Raw genomic sequence first — 19,132 nt, forward strand, 5'->3', positions numbered from 1 at the left:
TTGTATTTATTTAAAACTAAAATAAAAACTAAAATACAATAAAACTACTGTGTATACTGAATTTAAAACATTTTATAAAATAAAAATATTTTTATAAAATTTATAAAAATAAAATGTTTTTAAAATGCAATACATTTTATAAAAATTAAAATTTTATATAAAAATAAAATGTTTTAAAAATGCAATACAATATTTACAATTAAAATGAATGTTCTATGATTAGACTTCACAGCTTTTAGATATTTTCAATCTTAATCTTAAATTGTTTTATGAATATTATTTAGCAGCTCTGTATGGAATGGATTAGAGAGACAAGAAGCAGCAAAGAGTGATTAGAAGATTACTGCAATAAAAAAGATAATTATGATTTCAAATTCACATTCTTTGACTCTATAAGTTTACTGAAAAGAGATGATGCATGAGATTCTTTTTTTAATTAAAAATTTTAAATTTTCTCTTATTTTTTACAAATATAATTTTCCAACCCACCACTTTTAAGAAATAGAAGCCTGATTCTTACTCTTCCCCATGATCTTTCTTTACTGCTACTGTCAATCCTACTTCAATAGGTTTTGAGGTTTCCCCATTACCTTGAAGTATAAAGTTCAACTTGTTTACCTTGACTTTCATCTCCCTACATTTTGACACTAACTCAGTCACTCCAGCTACTCTCATCCACTGAAGACCACCAGCATTCTAACCTTTATTCCTTTCTCTTGAGAAATTTGCTTCCCTCCCCTTCATTCATAGAAAAAAGTTCCTTGAGTGAGTTGAGGATCCTTAAGTATACCTTACCTTGTCTAAAAGCTTTTTTTTATGCATATAATAAATATTTGTCAATATCAAAAAAAAAAAAAACAAATATAATTTTCCCAGCCTTCTCAGTCTTTTCCTCTCCACTGGAGTCCATAGAGGAAATTATCAAATCAGATATTAAACATATGTTTGTCTTTCCTCTTTCCATTTTTCAGTTTATTTTCAGGAGGTGACATTCACAAGTTTTTCCTTCAAGTATTAAATCTGTACTTGTATATCATGTTCTCATAGTTCTACTAATTTTGCTTTTCATTATCACATGTAGTTCTTTCCAAGTTTTCTTTTTTTATTAGCCTGTTTGTCTTTTCTTATGGTACAATAATATTCCATCACAATCAGATACCACAGTTGGTTTAGCCATTTCTCAATTAGCGGGTATCCCCTCAATTTCTGGTTCTTTGCCACTACAAAGAGAACTGATATAAATGTTTTGGAATCATATTGTAGGGTCTAAGGGTATACATAGTTTTTTAATTCTCTGAGTGTAATACCAATTTACTTTCCAAAATAGTTAGATCAGTTCACAGTTCCACTAACAGTGTATTCATGTCCTCATTTTTCTACATCTCTTCCAATATTTGTCATTTTGCCCTTTTGTCATTTTAGTCAATCTAATGCATATGAGACAATATCTGAGAATTATTTTGGTTTATATTTCTTTTTATCAGTAACAATTTAGAGCATTTTCATATTTTTCTTTAGTTGAGATTTGTCCATTTTTTAACTGGAAAAATTCTCATAATTTTGACAAAATTCACTCTCTATTTTATTTTTTTAAGCCCTTGCCTTCCATCTTAGAATCAATACTGTGTATTGGTTCCAAAGCAGAAGATCACTAAGGGCTACCCAATGGAGGTTAAATGACTTGTCCAGGGTCATACAGCTAGGAAGTGTATGAGGTCATATTAGAACCCAGGATCTCCCATCTCTAGTCCTGACTAACTGCCTACCACTGAGCTACCTAACTGCTCCCTATGTATTTTAGATATGATACCTCTATCTGAAAGACTTTTTATTAAAAAATTTCCTTTCAATTTTCTGCTTTCCTTATAAACTTGGTAACATTTGACTTATTTGCACAAAACCTTTTATGTTTAATTTATAGGGAATTATACATTTTATATTTCACAATACTTTCTATCTCTTGTTGACTCATAAATTCATCTTCTATCCATAAATCTGATAGGCAATATATTCCCTGTCCTAATTCACTTATGATATTTCCTTTGATGTCTAGATCATCTATTTTGATCTGTAATGTAGGGCAGTTTGGGTGTGGGATTAGATGTTTAAATGTAGGGCCAGAATCAGAAGAATAACTTTGGGAAGGCCAGCTATAGGCTGAAAGACCCAGTTCAAGCAAAGCTTGTTCTGAGGTAACAAACACAGTCCAGGTTATATCAAGAATAGATGATGGAGGGGGCAGCTCGGTAGGTCTGTGGATTGAGAGCCAGGCCTAGAGATGGGAAGTCCTAGGTTCAAATATGACCTCAGACACATCCCAGCAATATACAGTATTGATTCCAAGATGGAAGGTAAGTGTTTAATAATAAAAAAAAGAATAGATGATGAATTTATTAGTAAAGGGACTTTACTAATATAGGACACTATAAAACACAATCAAATGAATGAAAAAAATGAGGAAAATATGAAGCATCTCATTCACAAAACAGATGATTTAGAAAATCATTCAAGAAGAGACAATTTAAGAATCATTGGTCTACCAGAAGACCATGACAAAAGAAAAAGCCTGGACATAATACAACAGGAAATTATTCAGGAAAACTGTCCCAATATCCTAGAACAAGAGGCAAAAGTGGAGATTGAAAGAATCCACAGATCTCCTCCTGTATTTAATCCCCAACTGACAACACCCAGGAATGTTATAGCCAAATTCAAAAACTATCAGACCAAAGAAAAGATATTATAAGCTGCCAAGAAGAAGACATTCAGATACCATGGAAACACAGTGAGGATAACACAGGATCTGGCTGCATCCACACTGAAGGACTGAAAGGCATGGAATATGATATTCCAGAAAGCAAGGGAACTAGGTCTACAACTAAGAATCAAATACCCATCAAAACTGACTATATTCTTATAGGGGAAAGTATGGTCATTCAACACAATAGAAGAATTCCAAGCATTTGTAAAGAAAAGTCCAGACCTGAACAGAAAATTTTATGTTCAAGCACGAAACTCAAGAGAATCATCAAAAGGTAATTAAAAAAGAGGGGGGAAAGAAAAACAAAACAACAATAAATTTTTTAAGGGAATCAATAAGTTAAAATGATATGTATCCCTATAAGAAAAGAGGTCATTGGTAACTCTTAAAAGTTGTTATTATCACCTGGGCAGCTAGAAGAATTACACTTAGGGAACAGTGACAAACTCTATAGGATGAAATGACAAGACATAAATAGATATATGTATATATATAGAGAGACACGTATATACATTTATGAATACATATATATATATATATATATATATACAACAAGAGCTAAAAAAGAGGGTAATACTAAAAGAAATGGGAAAAGAAACAAAAGGGGGTAAATTTATATGTCACAGAGAAGCTCATGGCGGGAGGGGGAGGAGAACATTGCTACACTGGAAGGGTAAAGAGGTTGGAGATAGGAAATTCTCAACTCTTATGTGCTTTGAAACTGACCCAAAGAAGGACAAACAATCCAATCCACTGGGGCAGAGAATAGACTTGCCCCCTATAGGGGAGTAGAAGGGTAAAAAAATGGACTGGTGGGGAGGGAAGCAGTATAAGGAAGGGAAAGGGAGGGGGGGAATTTTAAAAAGACTACATGGGAAAATAAGGGGGGGAATCAACTGATAAAAAGAAGGCAGGAGTCACAATCATGATATCTGACAAAGCCAAAGTAAAAATAAATCTAGTTAAAAGAGCTAGGGAAGGTTATTACATCCTGATAAAAAGCAGTATAGACAATGAGGAAATATCTGTACTTGATATGATGCACCAAATGGCATAGCATCCAAATTTCTAAAGGAGAAACTTAGAGGAGCTCAAGGATGAAATAGATAGAAAAACTATACTAGTGGGATATCTGAACCTTCCTCTATCCAAACTAGATAAATCAAACCAAAAAATAAACATGAAAGAGGTAAGAGAAATGAATGAAATATTAGAAAAATTATTGTTAGTAAACATGTGGAGAAAAATAAATAGGGAAAAAAGGAATACACCTTTTTTTCAGCAGCGCATGGTACATTCACAAAAATTGACCATGTATTAGGGCACAAAAACATTGCAAACAAGTACAAAAGAGCAGAAATAATAAATGCAATCACAATGTGATTATTAGTAAGGGTACATGGAGAGGTAAATCAAAAATTAATTGGAAATTTAACAATACGATTCTCCAAAACCGGTAAAAGAACAAATCGTAGAAACAATTAATAACTTCATTGAAGAAAATGACAATGAGGAGACATCCTTTCAAAACCTATGAGATGCAGCCAAAGCAGTACTCAGGGGGAAATTTATATCCTTGAGTTCATATATAAATAAATTAAGAAGGGCAGAGTTCAATGAATTGGGCATGCAAATTAAAAAACTTGAAAGTGAACAAATTAAAAACCCTTAGATGAAGACTAAATTACAGATCCTAAAAATCAAAGGAGAAATCAATAAAATTAAAAGTCAAAGAACTATTGATTTAATAAATAAGACTAGAGGCTGGTACTTTGAAAAAAAATAACATAGACAAAGTATTAGTCAGTCTAATTAAAAAAAAGAAAGAAAAAAAAACAAGTTGACAGTATCCAAGATGAAAAGGGAGACCTCACCTCTAATGAAGAGGAAATTAAGGCAATCATTAAAAACTACTATGCCCAATTATATGGCAACAAATATGGCAATATAGGTGATATGGATGAATACTTACAAAAATATAAATTGCCTAGACTAAAAGAAGAAGAAATAAATGACCTAAACAACCCCATATCAGAAAAAGAAATTGAACAAGCCATCAAAGAACTCCCTAAGAAAAAATCCCCAGGTCCAGATGGATTAACAAATGAATTCTATCAAACATTCAAAGAACAACTAATCCCAATATTATACAAACTATTTGACAGAATAAGCAAAGAAGGGATTCTACCAAATTCTTTTTACGACACAAACATGGTAGTGATCCCAAAGCCAGGCAGGTTAAAAACAGAGAAAGAAAACTATAGGCCAATCTCCCTAATGAATATAGATGCAAAAAATCTTAAATAGGATACTAGCAAAAAGACTCCAGTAAGTCATCACAAGGGTTATCCACTATGATCAGGTAGGATTCATACCAGGAATACAAGGATGGTTCAGTATTAGGAAAACCATCCACATATACATATATATATATTAGTCTCTCGGTGATCGAGAATGACTATTGTCTTTGTGCAGTTTCATCTACGGTGTACCCTCATGTGGCTTTGGAGTCCAAAGGCTGAGGCACAGAGTATGTGGCACATGGGGCATGGGGCATGGGATACCAGTTGTTACGGGAGGTGCAGTTGTGGCCTGGTGTCGGTGTTCACACACAGCGGCAAGACGTTGACGTCACTCATCTTCAAAGGTGGCGGAGGCATGGTTAATGCGGGTTTGCCAGCTGCTTCTGTCAGAGGCAGCGAGTTCTAGTTGCTTTGGTGTGATGCCAGCCCACTTCAAGTTGGACTTTAGCTGATCCTTGAATCTTTTCTTTGGTCAGCCTTGTTTCCTGAGTCCAGCTGACAGTTCACTGTAGAATACCTGTCTTGGTATTCGCTGTGGGTCCATGTGGATCACGTGTCCAGACCATCGTAGCTGGGTTTTGAGGACCATGACTTCGATGCTGGTGGAGTTGGCTCTGTCGAGGACTTCCTGATTGGTGATTCGGTCCTGCCATCGGATCCTCATGATTGACCAGAGGGAGCGTTAGTGGAATTGCTCCAGCTGTTTCATGTGCTTCTGGTACAGTGTCCATGTCTCACAACCGTACAAGAGCGAGCTGAGGACCACTGCATTATACACTTTGAGCTTTGTTGCAGTGCTTACACCTCTGTGTTGGACCATATTAACAAGCTAACCAACAAAAATCACATGATTATCTCAATAGATGCAGAAAAAGACTTTGATAAAACACAACACCCATTTATATTGAAAATACCAGAAAATATAGGAATAGAAGGGCCTTTCCTAAAAATAATAAACAGTATATACCTAAAACCATCAGCTAATATCATCTGCAATGGGGATAAACTGAAAGTCTTCCCAATAAGATCAGGAGTGAAACAAGGATGCCAATTATCACCTTTATTATTTAATATTGTACTAGAAACACTAGCAGTAGCAATTAGAGAAGAAAAAGAAATTCAAGGTATTAAAATTGGCAATGAGGAGACCAAGCTGTCACTCTTTGCGGATGATATGATGATTTACTTAAAGAATCCTAGGGAATCAACCAAAAAGCTATTCGAAATAATCAACAACTTTAGCAAAGTTGCAGGATACAAAATAAACCTGCATAAGTCATCAGCATTTCTATACATCTCCAACCCAATTCAGCAGCAAGAATTAGAAAGAGAAATTCCATTTAAAATCACCCAAGACAATATAAAATACTTAGGAATCTATCTGCCGGGACAAACACAGGAACTATATGAACACAACTACAAAACACTCTCCACACAATTAAAACTAGATCTAAACAATTGGAAACACATTGATTGCTCATAGGTGGGAAGAGCTAACATAATAAAAATGATCATCCTACCCAAACTTATCTATCTATTTAGTGCCATACCCATTGAACTTCCAAAAAAACTTTTTTACTGAATTAGAGAAAACCATAACAAAGTTCATTTGGAAGAACAAAGGATGAAGGATATCCAGGGAAATAATGAAAAAAAAATACAAAGGAAGGTGGCCTTGCAGTCCCAGATCTCAAACTCTATTACAAAGCAGTGGTCATCAAAAGAATTTGGTACTGGCTAAGAGACAGAAAGGAGGATCAGTGGAATAGGCTTGAGGTTAATGACCTCAGCAATACAGTCTATGACAAACCCAAAGACCCCAGCTTTTGGGACAAAAATCCATTATTTAATAAAAACTGCTGGGAAAATTGGAAGACAATATGGGAGAGATTAGGTTTGGATCAACACCTCACACCCTACACCAAGATAAACTCAGAATGGGCGAATGACTTGAATATAAAGAAGGAAACTATAAGTAAATTAGGTGAACACAGAATAGTATACATGTCAGACCTTTGGGAAGCAAAAGATTTTAAAACCAAGAAAGATTTAGAAAGAGTCACAGAATATAAAATAAATAATTTTGACTACATCAAATTAAAAAGTTTATGTACAAACAAAATGAATGTAACTAAAACTAGAAGGGAAGGGAATTGGGAAATTGGGAAACCAATCTTCATAACAAAAACCTCTGACAAAGGTCTAATTACTCAAATTTATAAAGAGCTAAACCAGTTGTACAAAAAATCAAGCCATTCTTCAATTGAAAAATGGGCAAGGGACATGGATAGGCATTTTTCAGTGAAGGAAATCGACTATTAATAAGCACATGAAAAAGTGCTCTAAATCTCTTATAATCAGAGAGATGCAAATCAAAACAACTCTGAGGTATCACCTCACACCTAGCAGATTGTTCAACATGACAGCAAAGGAAAGTAATGAATGCTGGAGGGGATGTGGCAAAGTAGGGACATTAATGCATTGCTGGTGGAGTTGTGAATTGATCCAACCATTCTGGAGGGCAACTTGGAACTATGCCCAAAGGGCGATAAAAGACTGTCTGCCCTTTGATACAGCCATAGCACTGATGGGTTTGTACCCCAAAGAGGTAATAAGGAAAAAGGCATGTACAAAAATATTCATAACTGCGCTCTTTGTGGTGACCAAAAACTGGAAAATGAGGGGATGCCCTTCAATTGGGGCTGAACAAATTGTGGTATCTGTTGGTGATGGAATACTATTGTGCTCAAAGGAATAATAAAGTGGAGGAATTCCATGTGAACTGGAACGACCTCCAGGAATTGAAGCAGAGTGAAAGGAGCAGAACCAGGAGAACATTGTACACAGAGACTGATACACTGTGGTACAATTGAATGTAATGGACTTCTCCATTAATGGCAATGCAATGTCGCTGAACAATCTGCAGGGATCTCTGAGAAAAAACACTATCCTTAAACAAAGGACAAACTGTGGGAGTAAAAACACTGAGGAAAGGCTACTGCTTGACTACAGGGGTTGAGGGGATATGATTGAGGAGAGATGCTAAATGAGCACCCTAATGCAAATACCAACAACAAGGAAATGGGTTCGGAATAAGGACACATGTGATACCCAGTGGAATCTCCCATCAGCTAGGGGAGGGGTGGCGGGAGGGAGGAGAGGAAAAGAAAATGATCTGTTTCCAATGAATAATGTATGAAAATGGCCAAATAAAATAATGTTTAAAAACTTAAAAAAAAAAGATTGAGCTCAAATTTTACCTTTCTAATAGACCTTTTCTGACCTCCCAAGTCTCATCCCAATTACAGGTACCTGTTGAAATTGTTGAAATTTCCTCCCATTGTTATTTCCCTCTTTAGAGTAAGATCTCCTTGAGGGCAGGTGTTTTGTTTTAGCCCTTTTTTGTTTCATTGGTGTTTAATTCAGTGCATAGAATATAATAAATATTTTAATAAGTGAAAAAAACAAACAAACAGGGTTACTACTGTTTTGTATTTGTCTCTCCTATTCCACTCAGTTACCTTTCTATTTCTTGACCAGCACCAGATGGTTTTGAGAATTACTGCTTTATAATTTGGTTCAAAATCTTGTACTGCTTGACTTCCTTACTTTATATTCTTCCTTTATATTTTTTTGGTTAATTCTTAAGATATTTTTGATCTTTTGTTTTTCCAAATGATTTTTGTTACCTTTCTAGACCAGTAAAATAATTTTTGCTAATTTGGAATGAATGCAAGAGATCCTGTAGAAGATTTGTGAACTGATTAGGTATGGAAGATAGAAGAAAACTTGCAACACATGAACATGATTGGCAAGTCTCCAGACTCAGTTTTCCATAAATCTAGGGGGAGCTGCACATGGCTTAATCAAAGCCTAGAAGTTCCCAGGAGATTCTTGTTCTTCACTAATAGAGGCAGCTTTTTCAGCTGAAAGTTTCCTTTCAATGATGTTGTTCAATATTGTTAAAGTTTATAATGTGATTTACCAGTATAAAGGTAGTGTTGAAGCCATCCCACCAGTTTTATCCTTGAGACCTTATCATGTCTCAATCAGTTAGTCCTAGTCTACCTGACTCTCTCCCTAAGTGTCGTCTTTAAGTCCTCCCTGTCTTTCACCTCACCTATCTACCCAATTAAATATGCCTCTGTGTGGCATTTAGGTCCTTACATAACCTAGTTTCCCCTACCTTTTTAGTTTTCTTATACCTCTTCCCTCCCACCTCTTCACCTCTCAAGTATTCTTCATTTTTCAGACACAATCTCTGACCAGTCATAGGCTTATAGAATCTTAAAATTTAAAAGAGCCTTTGAAAGGCTTTCTACATCCTTTGGATACATCCTTTTTTCTCCATTCATTTAGGCACTGTATTTAGGCCCTGACCTACTCTTGCTTAACTATTATAACACCTTTTTCCACTGGTGGCAAGTGAGAGCATATTGTTAGCTAATCCAAGCAGAGAAGAGCAGCCTATGGCATTAGTGAGGGTTGGGAAGAAAGGTTAACACTGTACAAGTCACTGCCTTTCTGGCTACAATTGAGGAGCTAATGGAATCATTATAGTTTAGACCAAGAATGTAAAAAAGACATCCTTGACCATTTAGTCTACACTCCCCATTCTATCTATGAGGAAACTGAGGGCCAATTAGCCAAATCACTCAAGATCAGACTAGTACTAAGCATCTGAGTTAGCATTTGAATTCAAGTCATCTATGTCTGGGATCCAGGGTTTTCTCACCCCTATATAATGCCCCCTACTTAGTCCCCATGCTGTCAAAGCAGTTATAGTGAAAAGACTAGCGTGAATGAATATAGAGCTATTCAGCTGATGGGCCAATAAACAGAATGATAATTGCATTTAATCCTCAAGTTCTTGTAGACTTCTTGCAGAACTTGGGAAGTGAAATGGGACCCCCTGTCTGAGTCTATGGTATTGGGAATGCCATATCTAGGTATTATCTCTTTTAATAGAAATCTCACTACTGTTGTTGTGTCATTTTTCTGGGATGGACATGCCTCAACCCATCTATCCACAATAACCAATGAATATTTATATCCCTTGTCTTTAGGCATGTTGATATAATCAGAATACATTGGAAAGGCATATAACTGAGTGGTCTACCTCCCATTCTTAAAATGTCCTTGATTATACCTTCTGCATGTTTCATATCCTGACAAGTTCTAATGGCATTTGTTGTTATTCCCGGTGCTGTCCAAAACCTCTGTATGGTATCCAGAATCCCTTGCACCCTGTAATGTCCTTTTGCATGAATTATGGTGCATAGATGTTGATATAGTTTTTTAGGGAGAATAGGTCTACCCCCTTGAGCAATCCAGATGCCTTTGATTAGTTTAGCACCTAGCTGCTCTTTCCATGACTGTATTTTTTCTCTGTTGTAGGCTTCAGTGAGATTATACCTTTCAATCAGAGAGAAATTCAGTACACAGTGAGGTCTGAACCTCGCAGCATATTTTGATGTTACATCTGTTCTATCATTCCCTAGGGATATTCTGTCCTTTCCATGAAAGGCCTTACAATGGATTATGGCCACCTCTTTTGAAAAGTCTACAGCATTTATAATACGGTCTATTAATTTGCCATATGCAATTGGTTTCCCAGCTGAGGTTTTATACCCTCTCTTTTTCCATATATATGAAGACCAATGCATAGTAGAGAAAGCATAGTAAGAGTCCAAAAAAATGTTAGCTCTTTTCCCTTTAGCTAACTCTAAGGCCATGAGCAGAGCCTTGAGCTCGGCTTGGCTCGTTGGGCTCTAACATGACTTGGCAATGACGTATGCCAAAGTGTTCTGTCATTGTCAACTACAGCTGCCCCTGTGAATTTTCTCCCCTTGTGAATATCAGAGGACCCATCTGTGTATAACTCTATTTCTGGATCGATAAGAGGTGTGTCTTTAAGGTGTTCATTTGGTTTGTGCATCATTTCTACTATTTGGCCACACTCATGTAATTCTTCTCCACCCATTGGCAAATCAGGAATCAGAGTCGCTGGGTTCAATGGTGCACATCTATGAATTGTGACGTTACCATTGCCTAACAGAATGACTTCATACTGTGATATTCTTGCATCAGTGAATGAATGCATATTCTGTGACCGTAGAAGTTTTTTCTATTTTGTGTGCAGTATACACATGCAATTTACATCCCAGTATAATATTATATGATTTCTTGACCATCAGAGCTGTAGCTACTCTGCTTCTGAGGCAATGCACCATTCCTTATGTGACAGAATCAAGGATATTTATAAAATGCAATGGCCCTTAGATTCAGCCCAAAATACTGTGTTAGTATTCCAGAAGCTATACCTTCAGCTTCATGTACATACAAGTGGAATTCTTTCTTATAATCTGGTGTTCCCAAAGCTGGAGCTGATAGAATAGCTTCTTTCAACTGTGACAAAGCATGGAGATGTTCTTTGTTCAATTGCAACAGTTCTTTAATTTCTTTCTTCTTCAAATCAGTTAAACATTTGGAAATGTGAGAATATCCTACTATGTATTGTCTCAAGAAACCAGCAACCCCTAGAAAAGCTCTAAGTTCTTTCTTAGGTCTAGGGATGCCTAGCTTCTCTATGTCTGCTATTTTTTTATTAGAGATTTTCCTGGTGCCCCCCTCCAGGACAAATCCCAAATATTTGACTGTTGGAAGGACCCACTGAACTTTCTTTTTTGAAACTTTATGTCCTCTCTTATGAAGCTCTATCAATGACTTCTTTGAATCCTCCAAACATCAGGTGATGCTAGCAGTAAGTCATCCACATAGTGTATTAATCTGCTACGTTTGAAAGTTATGGTGGCTAGATCTCTCTGGAAAAGTTGACAAAATATTGAAGTAGACTCACAACATGCTTGCACTAATCTGGTATAGCACAGCTGAGTTTGTCCCCATTGGAAAGCAAAAATATTTTGAGAATCAGGGTGCAATCAGGGTATGGTAAAGTAAGCATTGCTCAAGTCCAACACTGTGTACCACCTCACTTCTGAAGGTATTTGGGTTATTATATCATTCGGCGAAGGTGTGACAGTGTGTCTTTTTTTTATAAAGTTATTTACAGCCCTAAGATCCATGACATATCTGCAAGTGGAAGTCCCATCTGGTTTGCCTCCAACTGCCTTTCCCAGTCATATTCCGAAAAGAATACTCTCATTTGAATGACAGGTCATCAGTCTCAGCTGCTCCAAACTCCTGCTACAAAATCATTCTCAATTTCTCACTTCCACAGCTTCCCAGAAAGAAGTCAGTTCCCAACTGTCCAGATCCTCTTACTTCCTTTCTCATTCCTTCAGGACTCTCTCTCCTTCCTGCCCTTCCCCCATTCCAGTTGGTCCTTCAGCCTGCAAAATCTGCTTCTCTCTTCCTTCTGGCAGGTTAAGTCCAAGTTCCTCTCTTACAAATTCTGCTTTTGGTTTTTCACGAACTTGTCAACCTGACAGTTCCAGTTGCATAAAATACATTACATACCTTGTATATTGTCTATACTATTTCAATCTACCTATTTGCTATCCCCTTTATACCCCCTCCCAAAATAAAAACAACCACTTAACCTTAACCTTTGTCCTTATTGTTAAACCTAACATATCTTGGCTAATTCCTAAACTAAGATATGGGTTTGGGAAGGCGGTTTGGGTTAAGTGTATTGGTACAAAGGTTTGACACAACGAAACAATTTTTGATTTAGGGATTAACAATATCTCTAACAGTATGCAACAATTTCTGTAATTCTCTAATAATGATGTATTATAGAATTTTTTTAGCTAACATGAAATTTTCCCAAACTCCTTAAATTTCTAATGCTTAAGTTTCTAATTATTACAATTATATAACTTTATAAGATTTTATATGTCTATTTTAAAGTTAGTTTATCTTTTCCCTATATCTAACTATCTGAGTTATTCAGACTTCCCTAGTACATCCTAACTATTCTGTCCCTAATTTATTAAGAGTTAAATTTGTTAGTTATTTCCTATGCTAAATTAGTCTGTTAGTAAAATTTACTTAATGCACATGAATGTTTACTGTACAATTATAACATATGATACATACATATTACATATATACATAAGTTCTGCTTTTGAGTCAACCAGACAGAAAGATATTGTCTTTCTGCCTGTTTGAGTCCTGCAGGAACCTAATTTACAGAATATACATTTTCTCATGGACTGTGCTTATTTACGACAATGGTCCCTAAATCAGTTTATTTGTGTTTGTGTTCTAGCTATGTGCTATTGGATGCATATACTCACACTGTTGCAGATTTCTCCTCTTCACATCTTGCCTGTTGATTCTATTTTCCTTTCTTCTCCACGATTCATATGTATGTGTGTGCATTTCCTTAATGTGATATTAATATGTATGGCGGTTCATCTTCCATGACATGCTTTAAAGAAGTTTTTTTTCCTATACAGTTCTTGGTTAATAGTCCTTTCCTGTGTTCATTATGTCCTTTGCAGTCTCTGGTGTTTCCTGGACGATTTCTCAGGTACGGTTCTCTTCCTCTGTTCATTGACCCATTTTGCCTATTGTCTCACCTTGATTGTAGATTTTTCTATCTCTTTACTGGATCTTACAGGATCATGCATGTGTGTAAAAGTGATTGCTGTTATATGTGGGTGTGTAAGAGTGATTCAGATTGTTTGCATGTGGGTTGAAGTTTGTCTTGTGTATCAAGGAAAGGTAGCAATTGCAAATGATTGGCGGGACTTAGAATCTCATGAGCCTACTGGGTCAAGGTTCCAAACAGTTAAGGAGGGTTTTTTTCCAACTGCCATTCTCTCTGGAGGAGCAGGGGAAGGAGTAAGGCGTGTGGCTAAAAAGATCCTGATCATCCATCAACAACTGGCCTTTGAGGATTTCAACTGGGGTGAGAGAGTATATCTGGTCAGCCTGCTAGACAGCCTGACTGGAGAAAGAACTCTACCCTGCTGGGAGCATCTGTGAACATCAGTTGGGACTCCTGGTTCATCAAGGACTCCTGTGTTTGAGATTCTGTTACCCTGTTGGACTTAACTTTGTGATATGGAAATCACTTTAAAAGACTGATATATATTAATATAAGGTCGCCAAGGAATTTAGCTATGTAATTCCTAAATGAAAACTCAAGTCAGCAGTCAACCTTTTATGGAGTTTTAATTACAAACAGGAGGAAGAAAAGTATTAGAGGGAAAGAGAGAGAGGGGGAAAAGGGAGAGAAGGGAATAGGGCTTAAATACCCACTCTGCTTAGGCTGGGCCAAAGGCCCAAGGCCTTGGATAGCTGAGGCAAAGAAAAGAGATCAGTCCCTATCACTCATGTGACCAAAATGGAGAAACAGTCTGAGGGCCTCCACTCCAAGCACCAGGCTCCAACAACCACCTCTCTTCCACACAGGAAGAAGGAAGCCCTTCTCAGCTGTCCTCTACCTCACTTCCTGTGTCTCACCTGTGCCAATGGTGGCTCTAGCTTAACCCAGGACCACCCAGAGGTCTGTCCCCTTTGCACATGTCTGTTGAAGGCCATATTCTCAAATAATTAAATCTTGAGCTTTGCTGCAGCCCTTCCTAAATCTTGTTACCCTGAGTAGGGTGGAGATTGTAGTTTCCAAGACCTGATTCTGTTATTCCAAGTATCTCTATTGTTATTGATCAGGAAATAGCTAAATCCTATCTTCTAAAGAATGGTTTGAACAGTGTTGAGTAGTTTTGAAATTCACAACTTTAAGAAGCTTAGTTATTAGATTTTAGGTTAGGTATTAGAGGGTTTAATATCTGGGATAAGTGTTAACAGTTACCTTTCCCTTCCTTCTATTCCCAAATCCTTCATCCCTTTTCCTGTTAATACAATCAATATTTTTATAGGTTTCCCTCTGTATTACTATCTTTCCCTTCACCTAATTAATGTATTGTTATTATTAAAACACTTGTTTGCTTTATGTGTATGAATGTATGTCATGTTCTTCTTATGTTGTGATATAGACTGATTGAAGGTTGAGATGGAAAGTTAGATGTCATTCTGTTTGTATTATGGTCTGTCTGTCTTTATGTACTATTCAATTTCAGAATCACTTTCTATGGGGCTAATTTGTGTGTCTTCTTGGTCACTTTCTCTTTGGGTCTGAGCTTCTTGCATGTGATCTGGGGCAATCTCTGTATCAGTTTCATGTGGGGTAGTTTGGGCAAAGTGGTGTTTTACATGAGAAGCATGGATCCATGGTTCTTTTCCTATAATTTTAATTGAAGTGGGTGTAGTAAAAGCAACTTGGAGTGGTCCATTCCACTTTGGTTCTGTTGATGTGCTTCTGGTGAAGTTTTTCACATATACTTTATCTCATGGGCTGAAGTTGTGTAGTGAAAAATTCAGTGGTAACCTTTGCACTAATAATCCTAAGCTTCTCAGTTCTTTTGGCCTATCCTGTATCTCTGTCAGATATGTGTGTAATTGGCATTATCTTCCTAGCATGGAAATGTAAGATGGTTTTGTGGTCCAGGCATGCCAAAGAGATTGTCCAAAAAGTATCTTGTATGGGGATATGATGCAAATCTCCTCTGGGCATCATTCTGAGATGGAACAGTGCAAGTGGGAGAACTTCTGTACACTTTAGGTGTGTTTGTGCTCATAATTTTCCCACTGCAGTTTTTAATTCTGTGTTCATCCTTTTGACCTGCCCTGAACTTTCTGGGCGATAGATGTCGTGCAGATTACCTTTTATGCCCAGATTTTTATAGATTTCTTGCAGGATCTTGGATGTAAAGTGAGTTCCTCTATCTGAGTCAATACTATTTGGAATGCCATATCTGGGGATTATTTCTTTCAAGAGTGTCTTCACTACACAGGCTAGGTTATTTTTCTTAGCTGGATATGCCTCTGTCCACCTTGTTAATCTGTCTACTACCACTAATGCATATTTATATCCTCTGGCACTGGCATGTTGATGTAATTTATTTTATTTTTACAACTCGCCAATTTATTTTTACAATGGCAAGTTGATAGACCCCAAAAGTCCAAAGCTTTAAAGGAAAAGGAGCGCCCCCCCCAAAAAAGGTATTTGTCTCCCATCCAAGTGCAGATACTTTTGAAGAACAAATAAAAGAATATTTTGGAGCATTTGGAAAGATTGAGAGAATATTGGAGAGAATATTGAACTTCCTATGGACACAAAAACAAATGAAAGATGATTCTGTTTTATCACATATACAGATGAAAAATCAGTAAATAAATTATTTAAAAAAAACATATCATCAGATTAGCTCTGGGGAGTGTGAAATCAAAGTTGCCCCAGGCCAAAGAAATATACAGGCAGTAATAGCAATAACAGAAAGGGGGGAACAGTGCTGGGGTTGGTGGACCAGACAGAACTAGGGGTCATGGTTAAGGTCAGAAACTAAGAATTTAATAACTATTATGATCAAGGATATGGAAATTACATTAATGTCTATGATGGTGATCAAAACTATAGTGGCTATGATAGATATGATTATACTGGGGATAGCTATGGAAACTATGGATATGGACAGGAATATGCAGACTACAGTGGCCAACAAAGCACTTATACCAAGATATCCCAAAGGGGTGGTAATCACCAAAACAATGCCCAGTCATATTAAAGGGGGATATGGAGAAAACAGGTACAGATGCTATAGCAACCTATCTTTCAGGAAGACAACATTGAATGGAGAGTGGTCTTCTAATTGATCTGAGATGACCATTTTGTAAAAGAGTTGTAGTGTACATGACACCTCTATGTCCAATTGTATACAGCTGCTGATTTAGTTTTCTTGTTTTTACTTTGTCTTTTGCTATCTGTGTTATGACAAATATGAATCTGTATTTATGCAAATTGTATGTGTATAAAACTGAGCTATATGATTGTGATGGAATACTACCGTACCATAAGAAATTATAAAAAACCTGGAAAGAACTATATGAGATAATAGACAGTGAAATGAATTATACACAGCCACAGGACAAATATTGGAAGAATAAACTGAGAATGTTAACTCCAGAAAGTGAATGGAAAGATAAAATATGGAAAACTGTATATGATCATTTTGGTTCCCCTGACAATTATCCTATGTGATTTCGGGAGGATAGGAAGGGGTTGGGATACTTGTGGATGGGATATATTATATATGTTTTATATATAAAGAAAAGTAAGTTAAACGTATATATTTGTGTTTTATTTGTGTAATATCTTCTTTTTCTTTGTATATGGAAATGCTTGTTTTGTTTGGATTTGTAAACATTTGGAATAATATAATAAAATACTAGACAAAACTTCTAAAAACAGTTAAATCTTAAAAAGAGGAAGTAGCAGCATTTAATTTTTTTCATTTGTATAATTTCCTGTTAAATGATTCTCAAAAATAAATTATGATTGTTTAAAAAAAAGAAAGAAAGCTTCCTTGAATTAAGGGTCCTGTCTATTTTTCTCACTCATATTTAAGATTCTTTGTTCTTAGTGTGTTGGTTTGTGATCACATAGAAAAGGATGTGTTGGAGTTCACCAAGGACAAACCTACCCTAGTACTACTAGAGAGGTAGATGGAGACCAGTGTGCTCTGAAGGACTTGGTCAATAGTTGTTTCAGTGACTTGGATAAAACTATAGATAGCCTGATTGTTTGTTTTTTAATCATTGGTGGATAACATGAATCTGAGAGAGATAATAAATCCAAAGATCTCCAGAAAAGGACTTTCATAGATACTGGATATCCTATAAGTGCCAGACCTCAGTTTAAATGAGATAAGACTAAACATCAATTTTTGGCCTTCCATTTGAAAAAAGAAAAACCACTTCCAAAGTATAGGAATGCTGGACATTTGAGTTCACAATAGTTTATGTGGGGCTGAAACACTCAGGTGTCGAGACTAAGCCACAGCTTTTGGCTTATATAACAACAATTGTGGCCACAGAAACTAATTCATCCTTAGGTATATTAATTATAAGACAGTGTCCACAATAAGGGAGCTGATCTCTATCCCAGATTAGTATGATTCATATGAAGGAAGTTGGGATTCTGAACCTGGAAAAATGAAGACTTGGTACATGGAGGACATGATTCCTGATTTCTCTAGATCATTTTAGGCTTGGATTGACTGGCCTCCAGGGTTTATGAGAATTTATTTCTCATATACTGTTTTAATTTTTATACTTAGGTTCTGAGCTATAAAGTCCTCAAATCAGTAATGTTAGGGAGAATTCCTGAGCCAGGAGTTCCATTAAGTCTTTAGGTTTTTGCATTCTCTTTGTCCTGAGGAATGTGATCCTTTCATAAACTTTGGGTAACAGGAAAGTTCTGTAATGGTTATTTTCTGGTGTACATGCAAAACATCACCTATCAGTTTGGGGAATAGTTGAAATCTAATGGACCATTTCCTAATTAGCTGATTGCAAATTAGAGATGTCTGGGGATAGTCTAGGCAGGCGTTGAATAATGAGCTCCCCAAAATGCATTTATTACCATGGCCAGGAGTTTCCATTTATCTTATGATAGCTGAAAAAGTTTTTTGACTACAATTAGGATGTCTTGATCAGTCAAATAATAAATTATCTTAAGATTAAGAAATGCTGTCTCTTGAAAATTTCAATGGCTACATGTTCCTGTCCAGTACTCAATATGGGGTGACTTGGGTATTATTGAGTGAGGGCATTGGATCAGTCCAGATAATGTCTTGTATGTTCATAGAACAAGGGAATAAAAATAAAATATATTGTATTTTCTTCCCATATCCCCAAAAGATGACCATGTCTTCCCTGTTGGAGGGGATACATCCCACTTAGAATACCAATGTCCTAGATCCAATAGCATCAAACTCAAATAGAAATGAGGGCTAATAATCCATACATAAAGATCCCTGTGAGCTTCATATTGACTTAGCTTTAAAATACATAAAATATAATATGTTATGCTTATTGTATTTTTATTTAACATTTCCCAATTACATATTATTCTGATTCCCTTACACTGGGGAATATTGTGGGTGACATACTGCCCATGGGCAACGGAACCTGGAAGAAAGAGAAGAGGTGGCAACCGAATTGATGGGAGAGTCCTGGTAAGGCTAGTGAATAGTTC

General features: G+C 36.3%; 1 pseudogene; it reads left to right on the top strand.

Annotated features, from left to right (window-relative positions):
• Window positions 1–16,031: 16,031 nt before the first annotated feature.
• On the top strand, window positions 16,032–16,676 carry LOC130458139 (heterogeneous nuclear ribonucleoprotein D-like; annotated as a pseudogene).
• The last annotated feature ends 2,456 nt before the right edge of the window (window positions 16,677–19,132 follow it).

The sequence above is a fragment of the Monodelphis domestica genome, chromosome 3 (assembly GCF_027887165.1).
Source record: "Monodelphis domestica isolate mMonDom1 chromosome 3, mMonDom1.pri, whole genome shotgun sequence".
In the NCBI taxonomy this organism is placed as follows: Eukaryota; Metazoa; Chordata; class Mammalia; order Didelphimorphia; family Didelphidae; genus Monodelphis; species Monodelphis domestica.